The following is a 15,694-nucleotide window of genomic DNA, read 5'->3' on the forward strand; positions in this document are numbered from 1 at the left end:
GCACCTCATATCTGTATGTGTAAGAGATGGCAACAATTCTATTTTTTCATTTACCTTTATCTTCTGTGTTATCTGCTCAGTGTTGAAATGGATTTCCTCCTTTCTTTGTGGGAAAGGAGGTAGGTAGGTGTATTAAAGATTGTAGGTATAATATATCATTATTTTGTAGATCACTTTATCCAAATGCCTAGTTACGTTCTTTAATGTAACGCTTTATCTTAGAGCATGTAAATGCTCTTTATCATAGTTAATCAGACTGTCATTTCCCAAATATTAAGATTTCCTTATCTTTATTTCTCAATCAAAAGTTTGAAATAGTAACTCACTATTATAACAGTGACAGAAGATGTAGGCTAGTCTGTCCATTTTATAGACCTTATAGAGGACAGAATTTTATTTAATCATCTGAGTCTTTTCTCTTGATCAAAGTTCATTCCAACCATGTTTCTTTTGAATTACTTCTTCACTAAAATTTTAGTTATGTCTTATGCTATAGTGGTTCTTGAAACTGTGCCAATGCAGAAAGACGGTTCACTTTTTAAATATCAGATTGTTTCAGAAAGCTTTTCTGTGGCTTTTGTGATAATTCAAATTACAACAATTTAATGGTGGATGTAATTTGTAGCCTACTAGCTATTAGGGTCTTACTATGAAATTATCTTTTGCACTCAGAAAAATCACTGCTTATCTCTAAATCACTTTTCCAATGTAAAGAAAGATGAAATATTATTATCCTATGATGTAATGCCTTTCAGTCAGTACAGTTTATAAAGAAAAATGGTAAGCTTCAACCTGTAATGTTATTTTGCCTCATCTACCTGGCCAAAATACTTCAATGTAAATGTGAAAAATTGCCGTTCCAGATACCCAAATGAATGATTCAGAATTCATCTAAAAATAAATAATTATTATTCCTTAAGAATACAGTAACTTAAATTTTGCGAAGAAAACAGCAAGAATTTAAAGAGCAATGTTAGTTGCATACTGAGTAAGTCTTTTGCATAACTATTACTAGTTCCTGATTTATTATCCTTTTCTGTAGTAACCTGAGGTATTGGTTCTACTTCCACGTATCTATAAATTATTAAAAAAAAAAAATTACTCTCTCCTAGATTTCTGTTTTTTTGCATCAGGCATGAAGTAGTAATATAAAGACCAATGCTGAGGTTCCAAGGAACTGGTATGGATCCTGACACTGTGGTTTTGCTATAATGTGAAATATAAGTCTTTCATGGCATACAGTGGGAAGAACAGGAAATATTTGAAAATAAAATACACTAAAATCCTACCACTTTTTCACATTATTTCCATACTTATTCATTTAACTTGGGCAAAATTCTGTTCTTTCTGGTGCAGTGAGTATAAGTGATGAACTCCTATGGCTCCACCGGACAATAAAGAGCAGAACTATAGTCTGTGCGTGTACTACATGTATGTGTATATAATGTCCTATCTGGTGTTCAACCTGGTAGAAACTGCGCATAAAGAATTTGAGAGTGGAGAGAATTAAGAAAATAGGGTCGTCTTCTCTCCACTCTCCTCCCCACATTCTTGTATAGAATATGCACGCTGTGACTGGTCACCTTTCCAACCCAGGGAAGTTTTCTCCAGCTTGAATGGGTCTGTCACAGGAGCAAGTTTTAATAGTGAAATACAGTTCCCTTCCTCAATCTTCAACAAGTTTATTCAAGCCCCGCTGACTGCAAGTACCGCTTTGTTTCTGTGGGTTTGTTTTTTGGGGGAGTTTTGGCAGTGGTGAGGTTTCTTCCTGCTTTTTCCCCTGAGATGGCAGTTACTGGCATAATGAATCGTCTACTGTGGAAAAATGTTTGCATATAAATATAGATGCCAAACCTACTGATGTTCATAGCAAGATAGCACTGATGCTTAAGTGAAGCACGAGGGTACTTATGTACCAAGACCTTTTACTCTTTACCAATGTTTCTGATGCTTGTCTTGTTTATTGAACTGTGATTTTCTGTCATGTATTAAATCATGCAAGAATACTGCAGTGCCTCTGCTGTACAACTGAATATATGCTGCACTGAAGTTTATTAATTATACGAAATACTTAGGACTTTAAAAATACAGGGTATTGCAGTTTCTGGAGCTCTTGCTTGTATTTTTGCAATGACCATGATGCGTAGCTAAATGAAAAACTACTAGTGGCTTCTGAAATCGTAGGAAAGCATCTCAAGTGTTAATAAGCTTCAAAAATGGTTTTGTTTACTCTTTTACCTTTTAATGCTCATCCTCAATTTTCTGAAGTATCGTCTTTGATCAGGAAACCTGTGCATAGTCTTTGTTTAGTAAGGAAATTATTTTCGTATTGGCTTGGGAGTTCGGTGATAGGGTTGGGCTGGTGTTGTATTAGGGTGCAAGGCTTCAGTTTCATCGTTCTAAGTACTATGTTGTTAAAACTATGGTCACAACCTAAAAACCTTACTGCCTTACAAATAAATAAAAAATTGACAACTTATTTTCCAGCATTAATGTTACCAGTACAAGAGAGAAAATCATCTCCTTATTCCTATTTATTACTCTTTGTTTATACATTTCTTGAATGTTTTGGCCACTTTTGCCTTGGAGATTTGATTTCTGTTACCATATGATTCCAATCAAGATGTATAGATGTGTTGGTTAAATTTTGCCCCTTTACAGCCCCTTGGAAGTAAGTAACGGGCACAGTTCTCCAAATAAACTTTGGATTTCATTCTTGCAGAATTAGGTTCTTTATCATATACAAGACATTCATTTTAAACCCTTCTAATGTAGATCTTGAAATGGTTGCTTCTCGAATTTTCTGCTGTCCCTGAAATGATGGTTTCCTTAACTACAAGGTAAAATAGTAAGTACTAGTTCATAAACTGCTTCTGCCTTGAAATAAAAAGAGGAAAACAGAGGGAGTGCTCATATTTAGGTTGAATTGATAACCAATTTTATGTATACACTTGTACTGCAGTTTGAAATAGCAGTGAAGTTGGTTATATTTCTGTTAAGTTCATTTTAGTTATATATTGTGGGCAGCAGGAAGAAGATTGCTGTTATGCGTAATTGCAAAGATTCAGAAATCACGGGGTGCAGTAAACTGTGGAAAAGTGTAAGGAAGTCTATGGAGGTATTAGGCAGTGTCTGAGATGGTTAGTTTTTGGCTGGCATGTTGCATTATGCAAAGAAAATTATTTGGTCTGAATTTTCAGATTTTGGATGTGTATTTAGGTGGATTCCTAACATGCTGCACAGAGAGACTGTTTTTAAGAAGATTTGAATATCACCATTTGAACATCCAGAAATCAAGGCACTTTGCTTTGCAATGATCTAGCCCCATGCTAGTGTTCTAGTGACTGCAAGGAAAAGATAATCATTTAATTGCTGAAAGTTTTCCAGCTATAAGAGGGGATGTAGAGCCACTGGACTCCTGTTGCTCTCCCTTTGCATTCTTTTACAAATGTCATGCTGGGGGCATGTTCAGAGTAGATGCATGTTGGCTGTCCCAGCGCCATATGATCCCCCAGAGATTATCAGCTTCTGGCAGAGCTGATGTAGAATCAGGAACGGGCGAGCTATGTGTCCAGCAGAAGTTTCCTGCAGAGTGTCTAGCTGTTACGGAAATGTGATACAGCAAGGCTTGGTAGTTAATCTGAAGGGAAAAGCATTGCAACAGCCATTTCGTACACAAATAAAAACTTACTTGAAGACTCTGACAATATGAAGTAGGAATAGATGGTGCTAATAATGCAAAGCTCGTGGGTTCAATCCCTGTATGGGCCACTCATTTGAGGGTTGGACTAGATGATCTCCAGAGAGATCATCTCCCTTCCAACCTTACCAATTCTATGATTCTAAAAGAGCAAAAATGTAAAGCTTGTGTTTCAGCTTCTTCCAGATTTAACTAGCTTTAATAGATTTTTTGGGTTTGTTGTGAGCTGAAATCACCTTTCTGCAGCTTACGAAGTCCTGTGTTATTTTGTTTTTGTGTGGTTGGCACTAATTTTAACTTTGTTTCCATGCAATGTATAACACATTTTGTAAAGAGGGAAGTTGTCGTAGTTTTCTGTAATGATGTGGTGACAGTAAAATATAATTGCTGGAGAATAGACGGTTATGTTTTTACATCTAAAACTACTACTATTGATTAAAAGCGCTTTATAACCATAATTGAGTGAAACTTCACTTTATAATGTTGTAGTTAAAAAATTATTTTCCCCTTAAATAGACTGTGATATGCCAGAGATCACAAGGCAAATCACTGGCAGATTGGGAGTGTGTACTGGTCACCTGCTCTAACATTTACAGTCCTGCCAAAGCTTGGATGGATTTTATGCTTGCGAGAAGATGAAATGAATGGACTTTTTTTTCAGCTGTGTAGTTGGAATGAGTGCTGCACATTTATCTACTAATCCTATCCTATACTATTCTATAGCTGTTATCACACTACACAATTTATCTAAAAAAGCTATGACAAAGTAGAAATTTTGACTAGGTTATTGGCTTACCTTTTCAACAAGCAGACTTTAAATTTTAAGATTTGGAGGAAAAATATAATGTCAAATACATATGTATATGTGTTACAGGTTGCCCAGAGAGATTGAGGAGTCTCCTTCCTCGGAGATACTCACAACCATCTGGAATGGAACATCACAACCAATCCTGGGCAACTTGTGCTACATGACCTTGCCTGAGCAGGGGGTTTGGACTATATAATGTCCAGAGGTCTCTTCCAACCTCAACCATTCTGTGATTATTGTTGTTACCAGATGTTCCTTATTGATATAAACATTGCCTGCATTTGTTGTTTATAGTTGAACTGTGGTGAATTAGCAATATGTCAGAAAAAGCAAACTTACTCTTTTATACAGACACGTATTTGTACAAGTTTGTAGACAAAGGGTAGAAACAATACTTGTGTACTAGATGTCCCCTCCTACTCCATCTTTGCCTAAGTTGTGTATTTTTCTAGTGTATAAATATTGTAGAATGGAAAAATCCTGAAGAAAAGCTTCAGAAGACCAAAATGAAAAAGATGAGAAACTATGACTAGAGGCAAAGTGTCTTATATTATTGTATGTACCACTTTACTGAAAAATGTTATTTGAAAATTACGCAGTTGAAAGCTAAGCTTCAGAAACAAAGTACAATGAACTACAGTACAATATTCCAACAAATGTAGCACTGCAGGGTGTTGTAAACATCTTGGAGACATTATCCTTTTACAGTTAATACCAAAATTCTGTTTCTTTTCCTAGTTTCAGGAAAAAACATTAGTGAGTCTATGATCTTTAAAGGAAATGTTTAAATTTGACTGCAATAAAAGCTTACAAAAGAATAGAAAAATATGTGTTATATCACAATTCCACTTAGATCTAGTCTTTCTCATTTTCTCTCTGCATAAGAAATCTAATGCAGAAAACATGCAAAGCAAGAACAAGGTAACAGTTTCTCACCAGAGTAGCAAAAGTAAATCTAGCTATGAACATCTGATATAAAGAGTTCATGCAAAGATATCTGATGCAAGAGACTAAGAGCAGAGACAGTACTAATAAGTTGGTATTTGGAAGAATATTGGAACAAGTGGTTTCTAGCTAGAGTAAGAAAAGTTTCCAGTTGAACTAAAAATCTGCTTTATAAAAGTTTTCAAGTATTTCAGGCTTTCCATTGATGGCATTGATTTGACATTGAACGATCATTTCAAAATAGTTTCACAAAAATGAAATGACAAATGTCAAGCTGAAACAAAATGCAAGTTTTTGTTTTTAAATATTTGCCTCTCAAACTATGAATTGAAAAAATACATTTTGTTTAGAATTGATTCATATACTCAAGAATTTCAGTAGGAGATGTACAATTTATATTAAAATGTTTTCTCATGGAAAATTTCTAATTGGATAGAATCATATTAATTGGTGGTAATTTGCATTTGAAAAAAGTTCTAATTTTTAAGGAAATTGCGTTTATTTGAACATAAAATGAGTGTGAACTCAGTTAAATCTCTTTGCTAATATCAGCAAGAATTTCTCAACAACTTCTACGGTTAATGTCCTTGACCTCTATCTATCTGAAGAGATGAATTTATTTGGCAGGAGGAACTTTGAAGATTAAAATTTCAGACAGCAGGACAGATCAAGAACCTGAAGAGTCTAGCTTCAGAACTCATTTGTATATATTTAAGCTGTTTCATTATAGTAGTTTCACAGTTAAACTTGATTATTCTTATGATTTCTCTGTTAGCAATCTGCTGCTTTCTTTTGGCTGAATTACATAATGCTCTACAAGTAACTTCAGCATGTGTTCCTTTATCATTGACTTTATTACAGTTTATCACACAGAACTCTGTTTTAAATCCAGTGTTTCTTTTGACAAAGCAATGTCATAGTTTTGACTAATTTTGCATGTATGGAACATAAATTATTTTTTTCTGTATCTCAGTGAATCACAGAATAGTTGAGGTTGGAAGGGACCTCTGGATCTCATCTAGTCTAAACCCCCTCCTCAAGCAGGGTCACCTAGACCATGTTGCCCAAGACTGTGTCCAGATGGATTTTGAATATCTCCAAGGGAGGACAGAGGCTCCACAAACTCTCTGGACAACCTATTCCAGCGGTCAGTTACCCTCACAGTTGAAGTGTTTCCTCGTGTTCAGACGGAACTTCCTGTGTTTCAGTTGGTGCCCATTACCTCTCATCCTGTCACTGGGCACCACTGAAGAGTCTGGTTCCATCTTCTTTACATCGTCCCTTCAGATATTTGTATGCACTGATAAGATTCTTCTCTCTCTTCTCTTCTCCAGGCTGAACAGTCCCAGCTCTCTCAGACCTTTCTCCTATAAGATGCTCCAGTCTCTTAATCATCTTAGTAGTATATTAAAGAAGAGACCAATTTTCATCTAATACAACTGTCTTGATTTCTACAAGGGGCTTTTATTATTTCTGCCATTAGCGCAACTCACTATTGTGACAAAATTAGAAATCGTCAATTGCCTACTCTTCCATATTTTCTTTTTTAAAGAGGAGTATTTTAGGATATTAAAATGGACAGGTTCTTTTCAATTTTAATCCAAAGGAAGGATCTGGAACTTTAAACAATGCAACATAGCAAATTGACTTTTAGGCAAATCTAAGCATAACAGTTGCAGTGAACACTCATCTACAGATTAGCTGATTAAATAATGTGCATTCAATATACAAGGATAAGATTTTTAAATATTATTTTGAAAGAGATACAGGAATGCCATCTTTAGGCTGTCATGGACATGTACCTATATCCAAAATCAGATATACAAGAAAACATTTGCAATGATATTTTCAAAGACTGCTTCTAAATCTGTTGATACAAAACATGCACAAAGTACACCTAACTATGCAATTAATATGGGAAAATGGAGATGTGATAGGTTCTACAGAAAAGGAGAGACTACTATTCTGTAGGAGTAGGTTTGCGTAAACATTGTGCTGTACCCACACCGAAATTTATTTTGCTTGTAGGCAAAGTAAGGAGGGTCTCTCAGATTATACCAAATTGTTTGAGCCATACACAAAAGACAGTCATGAACAGTGCAAGATACTAGTCTTTCTTTTTTCCAGCAGCCTAGTAAACAAATATGGCTTTTAGGAGAACCCAAACAAACATCATAGATGTAAATATTCATTTTAGTAGAGCTGGGATTCAGATGAGTGCACTCTCTGCCAAAAGCAGTACATACAGGAGTACAATACACACACAGTCTGAATCATCTCCTTCCAAGTTCTCCTAAAAATCATTTTTTACTCTGACTTGTAAAATCTCTAGTTCTGTAGAAGAAACAGAATTTATAACTGACCACATTCAATGTAGTCTGTTACCTCAGTAAATAAGTTGAGTGTGAATCAGTGATACTGGTATAGTTCATCAGCCTATTCAAAAATACCATTCCATGGGAGGCTGGCTCCATTTTCAGTGAAAGATGTCATCGTCAGAAATGCTGCAACAAAAACCTAACAGGAAATACAGAATCACCTCTGATTCAGAAGAAAAATTTACTAAAACTTCTTAGTTGAACTCTGAATTTCCTTGGAGAGCTGACTTAGCCCTCATCTCAATTTAATGTTGCTTATGAAATAAAGCCCAAAGTCTGTAGAATTCAGAACCTTTAATAAAAATGGGATTACAGATTAAATTGTCACAGCCAGGAGAATGAACTGAGAATCTAGGCTAACAGGGAGAGAGAAGCAATGCTTTTAACAACAACAACAAAAGTGTGATCAAACACATTTTGTTTTACATTAATCATCATTATGTTGTCTCTTGCACTTTTTCCTCTTTTTAGGGAAGATACAGACATAGAACACTTTCAGGAATGTGTACTCGTTTTTTTCATTGCTTGTAGAAAAATACTACTACTAGAGTAAATCAAAAGCAGGTTGAATAGCTTCATATGAAGAATCACATCTTTAAAGTCAGCCCATTTCTGCTACTTAAGCCTTTTCTGAGCTAAGTTGGGTATCTCAACACTTTGCTACACTGTGAATGTTGCTCAAGCGTGAATTTTACTTGCTATCCATGCAGGACAAAGTGTTGAATGCTCCTATAACTGCAGTTGATATCTATAGTAAGAGCTAATTTCAAAGAAATTCCTAATTTCACATGTAGCCCTTCTCTCTATATCATCTGGAACATTTCACCCATGAGGCTTCCAATAAATATAAAATACAGATTGTTTATCCTCCTTTCCTTTATCTCATGCAGAATTCTCTCTGTAAAGTAACCTCATTTTTAGAAAGGTCTTTTCTTTTCTTTTTAGAAGGTGATTTTTTTTACCCGTTTTTAAAGCAATCATTGCACACAGACCACTAGTTGCAGCCAGGAAGGTCAGGATTCCTGTACAGATCATTTGGGTCCAAGCCGTTGTTCCAGCTATCAGTTAAAGGGAGACTATGGAAGTTTTGTTACTGAGGTCTGTGCCCTGTTCCTGAGGGAATTTACCCTCTCTATTTCTTTCTGTTCCTGTGAAAGACAACTTCATTACCTCATCTGAAGTGGACTTTATCCCAGAAAGGTCATGAAAGTTATCAGTTACTTCTCTGAAATTAAGTAAAAAAATACAGTCCCTTTGAAATTCTTAACTCATTTGGAGATGTTTCCTGACAACTTAAACATTTAATACTTTTTCCTAATCTTGATGTGTCACTGATGTAACACATCTGTCTTCATTTTGAGTAAGCATTATGTAATGGCAAGTATTGTTTAAGTCTTCATGGTGCATCAGCCCTATGATAGGCAAACTCAAAACACTCAGAAGGCTATAGTTTCTTGGAAAATAAATTCAAGATTTTGAAGGAGACTTCTAGAGCCAATGCTATAAAACATATACCATTTAACAGCGTGCTATATTAGTTTTCCAGTGCATACTCCTTATTACCTCATATGCATATCTCCTTTAAAAAAAATACTTTATTTTCTATTAGCTATTATGCAACTGAGGCTTTGATTCAGAAGTCACAGTGTTAAGATTGTGCCACAGCCCATGCAATTTAAAAATAAGATTAGCTGATGACAGTAGTCCTTCCTGGTTTTAGAATACCCTGTATCTATGAATGCAGTAGTAATGCAGTTTTTACGTACTTGGGTATTGTCTACTTTTGTTAAGTATTCTTGTGGTAGTTGCCATTTTTTTCACTTCAGGGGTGGATGATGTCTACATAAAGTTTGATATAACAGAGTTGTTTTAAGAAAGCATAGTTACACATGTCAAATCACTGTTAGTAACAATGCTGTGATTTGTTACTCAGCATTATCCACTGACAAATTTTAAATAATTTTGTCTGAAGAGTAGTAGCAATGTATGCACTTGCAAGCCTCAACAAATGTGGAATATATTTAACCCGTTTGGCAGTTTTGTTGTTTCAAAATAAAATGTGCGCATGTGGCACATCTCTTTATGCCACCAAATTTTGACCTTCCATATTCTGCCCTGACCTATTTTTCCACCTACTAAGCATCTATTCTCCTTCCTGTCTGACTTTTGTCTGCCTTTCCATCTCTCACTTCATCAAGACTTACTTTGAGTCTTGTAAGTGAGACCCCGGAAAGTTCACCTATGGGTGGTGCCCATTTTCTTTTTTCAAACCATATACAAACTTCTTCCACTGAGCCCAAAGAACCTGGATTGCTGGAGTAAGCTGGTAAGCTTGTATACTTTTAGAATTTTGTTTAATCATAAGAACAGCCATGCCTTGTCCATGAAGCACTGAAACTAGACTTTCCTTAAATAAATATTAGCTGGTTAAAAAGCATGCATTTCATGTTTTTTTCCCCATGATTCTTCTTTTGTGCATATACCTTTCTTCTGTAAGTGGGCCAAATACATTCTAAGAACAGAAGCAACCACAGTATTACTCTGGATAACACTGGCAATAGAATTTTACCTAGTGACTCTTGATATGGAGATAAATATTCTTTTATCTAGTAATCTTTGAGAACAGTATCTACTGTTAAATGCATTTCTGATATGGCAGAAGTGTTGAAGTGCAAGTGCTGTAAATATTTTCAATAAATGCAGATTTGAAAATGCTTTCTCCAATGTAATACAGTAAGATTGTAATAACAATGGAAAAGTCACGTCCTGTGAAAGAACATAAGCACTCATTCCTCCCTAAACTTCTGCCTACCATTGTATCACGAGTTCAGACACAACAAACTGTTTTGTTAAATAACATTTTAACAAAGATATTAAAAACCTGTTTCAGATATGGCAGACTGCTACCACTAGGGGTCTCCTTGACTTCAGAGTTAGAATTCAACACAACAGAGCAACCCAAATTTGACTATCATTTAATTAAGTAAAACTCTGAACTCTGTCAGAGCCTGGAGGTGATGTCAGGGACAGCAAGCAACCTTCTTCGCAAGCTATTATTTTTTTCCTCCCTTTTAATTTTAGTCTAAACAGGAAATAAGCATTGGAAGGCTAGCCATAGCAAGACCAACTTCTGTCTACATTTATTGGGCTATTATTTCAGCACAAGGACAAAATGAATGAAAATAACCCATTGAATAATATGTTATGGGTAGGATAAACATTCTTTCAACACTTAAATAAGTTGCTTGAGCAAATCTCATTTTCAAACGTGATCTAGACACTTATGTTAGGATACATAACTATATGAAAGCATTTGATTCCCATCAGCCTCACTAACAAAGTAAGCCAGCTTCATGGCTTCTTCAAATTACCAAAGAATATGGATAAAGTGGATCTCTGTACCATTTTTGTGGTGTCAAGTGCGTAACCTCAATTGAAAGCCAACAGAAAGTAGTCTCCTGTAACTCAGTGTACTTAGAGCTAAGCAGCATAGGTGTGGATGTTTCTGAAAGCATCTTGGTACCTAACTCCCTAAAACATCTACAAAACTGGCCCTAACACAAAAAAACAAAAATTGAAAATAAGACATAGGATGAAATGTTTACCTCTAACTGAATGATGACCATGTAAGAAGGAATAAAATTGATACTCTCTTTTGCAGAGAGAGAGTAGGATCTTGACCTGTTGAACTGGAATTTGCTTCACACCAGTACTAGAAATGCTGAGAGTACCAAAAGAAGAATTTTTATTACAATTCTTCATTTTTTTCATATAGAATGTCAATATGCACAAGATTTATATAAGAAATCAAAGTTCCTATGCTCAAAGATCTTAAATGTTAAGTTCATGTGTTTCTTGTGGAACTCTGACACAGTTGCTAAAATAAAATTAAAATATTATAAATCTGGGAATTTGAATTCTTTATGTACTTACTGCATAGCTATAGGCATTAGGCTAGCTGTACTATTGCACTATAGGGACTGAAATACACTGTAAGACCAGTTTGACAGGTCACTTAAACCATTCTACTGTTGTTATCTGGGCAACCAAAGTTGCCTGTTAACGTTCATCCTCAATTTTTGAATAATGCATGTTTGTTGAAAAAATGTTTTCAAAATATACTCAACAGTCACCTGGATACTTAAAAAATCTAGTGTTTATGCAAACTTCCTAGCAGACTATGGGTGACACTTCAAAGATTTTATTATTTTAGAAAACGTTCCATAACACACTGACTCATGATTTGATGGAAGTGGTCAAACCGAGCTACAGCAGACAGAATTTCAAAGGAAATGGAACACTGTTCTTTTCGTTGCTGTTGCTGCTGCTGCTGAGCTGTGCAGCTTGTGATGCATATACAACTGAGTCGTACTGAAACTGAGAAACAGATAGGTAATCTATGTGGTTTTGTGCTTTGGTGTGGTTTCCTGGACAACAATCAAAGTTATTAAATTCCACCTAATGGGAGTAATTTGGCTAGAAAAAAAATGGTACTTGTATGATAACTCTACTTGTATGTAGATAATAACAATAAGCCCATTTAATTGCCTCTTCCTTTTCCCCAGATATAGTATATAAATAATTTACATGTATGTATATGTATTTATAAAGTGTTTACATACTATAGATATAGTAAAGCAAATATAATAATTTTTTTCTCTTGATAATTCTAGACTTGATATAGGATGCAGTTTAGCATGTGCATAGCTTTATGTATGAATAGTCTCACTGGAATTGAGTATCTACAGATTCAAGGCCTAAGAAAAGAGAGAACACTAATTTACAAGTGGTTTCATTAATAAGCTTGAAGTGCAAATATAGCTGAAATTAAGCATTATTAATTTATTTTATTTTAAGGCATATTAGCAAAAATGTTCCAAATATAAGATTTGTTTGACTAAGAAATAGTCTCTCAAGGAGACTAGTAGAAACAACTTTGAAACAAAAACAGACCAAAGAAAATACAATGAAAAATTTACAGTTAAAAAATTACAATGATCAGACAAGAAATGGAAAATTAATTATGTGATTACTATTTTAGTTACATTTCTTTATAGACAGATACACATAGCTCCTCAGTGATTCCACTATCATGCCTATTTACTAATTTGCTGTCATAATCGTTTAACATTTATTTTATTAAAACAAAATATATCCATCATATTCTGTCTGTTTGTCTGACACATGTATTGTCATAACCCTGGGAGATTTGTTCTTGCAAAACAAATTTAGAGAACTAAGTCAGTCAAATATGAAGATCATGGAAAGTTACAAACTAGTATGCTGAGGGACTCTCAGACTAACAGAATAGACAATTCCTTAGGTAGCAGGAAAGGTATAGTGAACGGCCTGCTCCTACTGAAGTCACTATTAGTTATGACAGTCTTTCAGATGTGAGAAGAGATATTAATACGGACTTCTGAAGCTATTGTTATTCTATATAGACATTTTAACAAGGATTATCTGCTCTTTCCTAGAAATTCCCATTCAATATTTTTCTTAATTTGGTACTTGAATTGTTGAACATGACTGATCTTAAAAATAAACCAGTGCTAACCTTGCAGATTGGCGTATATTTTGGAGAGAATCTGAATACCCAGCTGCCATTGCCACTTCCACACCTTTGAAAACACAGTTAGACACAGCTCTGAATTGCCAGATACTTTTGAGAAGGTGGGTCAGTCTCCTCTTTTTGAAAAGAAACCAATGAAATTGGACTGTGCCCATGAAGTTCTGTATATCCCAAAGAACAGAAGTTCTTAGGAGAAACAACAGTGCTTACCCTTCCCTTTCTCATTTTTGTACTTTGGGACCTGGAGCATCTCTGTGAAGGGCACAAGCTTTGGTCAGAGCTGCATCATCAGCTCTTTAAAAGCTTGCTGAGAAGAATGAGGATATTTGGATATTTTACCAGTAATGTGCTAGGAGTAATGAACAGCGTCATTACAAAATTGAAAATTTAAGTTTAAAAGGAAAATAATTATAGCATTTTTTTCCAAAAAAAGTCTAAGAATTCAAAGTTCAGGGATCTCAAAAACTATGTGGCATAAAACTCTAATTTGGGCACAGTAGGTAATAATCCTGTGTTGGCAGGGAGAATGAGCAGGTGACTCGTGACAGTAGGCCTCTCTATCTCCTAGTTTTATGATTTTCAGTATTATTCTAGCAGAGGGCTATTTATTTGTTGGCAGAGAAAAGATTTGACTCAAGTGCCAAATATTGTATCCAAGATTATGTATCTCTAGATATTCTTTATGAGCAGAATGGATTGGCAAAAGCAAAGTGAAGTAAAACCACTTATCTCTACTTGGCAGGCACCAGAGCAGGGCTCTGACTTGTAACCAGGCAGTCTCTGTCTAGCCTAATGTTTACTATTCAGAGTCTCCTTTCTGAGAGCTTTCCTAAATAGCAATCACTGCAGCTCATGTTTGCTTTCTGATTTTAGAGCTAGTAGTATAGACAAATTAGGCCTAAAAGGGCTAGCATCAGATTATTCTGTTCACATTTCTTTACTAAGTAATGGTCACTAATCAATGATCCAACAATTCCTACATTGTATTGTATAGGTTAACATGAAGCCACAGGATACCGCCAGTTCCAGTGTCGGTGCTTGGCAGCCCATTGCAGGACATACATTCATAGCAGTGCTTAATAACCAGTTTGTCTCTGTATCTCTAGTTGGAAAAAATATTTTGAATTCAAAGAATTAGCAAAGTGGTAGCATTCTGTTTAGATATAACCTGTGAGAATGCAAGATTCATGTTCATTTTTCTCCTTTTTTCCAGGAGGTATCATTGCTATTTGTATTACCTGAATTGAATATATAATATAAACTACTTCTATTACCACCTTCACTACTTTTATGTTATGTCTGTCTCCTCATCCTTTACCTGTCTGTCTTGATAGGACCAGGATGTACAAATGATACCAATGTGAGTGAACCAAGTACTTTGAATGATAGAATCAGACTTTGAATTTTTGAGACTCAGAGAAAGATCACAGCTTCTTGTGTGAATCCATGATGAAACTGAAATCACTCCTGGAAACACATTAATAATATTTATTATTTGTCAGATGTTGGCATCGTGTCCAGCACTACCAGCCTGACCCAAAATAAACTAACTCTGGGAACAGCTGACAATTATGTTCTTTTCTCCAGTCTAGAAACATTACAGCCAAAGAGGTAGATCCTGCAAATAGAACAACACACTGGATCCTTCTGGGCTCATCAATGGTTTCCCAAGACAGAGCAGAGTTATTTAATAGCAGCACCACTAGGTAGCTCTAAGCCCACCCATAAACCTACATTTTAGTATTTTTTACTGCTATTCTTAGATCAGAATTGTTTATTTTTTAATACAACCCCTGAAATCACTTCAAAAATATATCCTGGGATAAGTGATGGGAGAAGATTCCAGAGAAGGAGCAGAACAGTAGAAGCTTTCAGCTTAAATGGGCTGGAGCTAAGGTAAAATCTGTTTAAATACCCATTGCTAAAAAATGGAGTTCTCAGTATGACTCTCACTTATTGAATGGTGCTATAGGTTGATATTTGGTTGAAAAGCACTCCCTGTTGTACATCTGCCCTTTATATTAATTATTTTGAATCACAATGCATTTAAGAAGTTGCATTAAAGATTGATCCATGAACATACATTACAACCTGCATGCAGTAGTCATCATAAAATACACTATAAAGATAATAGGCAAAGCTATTGCATGGAACTGTGTGTCTTAGCAAACCTTCCTACAAGTAGTTTTGAATCAGTGACTATGAATTTTAAAAGAATTCTAGAAAACTAAAAAGTCAGTATTTTTGTTACTGATATATTACGAACTGTGATTAGATCACAGTGTATCGGT

Source organism: Rhea pennata, chromosome 1 (assembly GCF_028389875.1).
Source record: "Rhea pennata isolate bPtePen1 chromosome 1, bPtePen1.pri, whole genome shotgun sequence".
Classification (NCBI taxonomy): domain Eukaryota; kingdom Metazoa; phylum Chordata; class Aves; order Rheiformes; family Rheidae; genus Rhea; species Rhea pennata.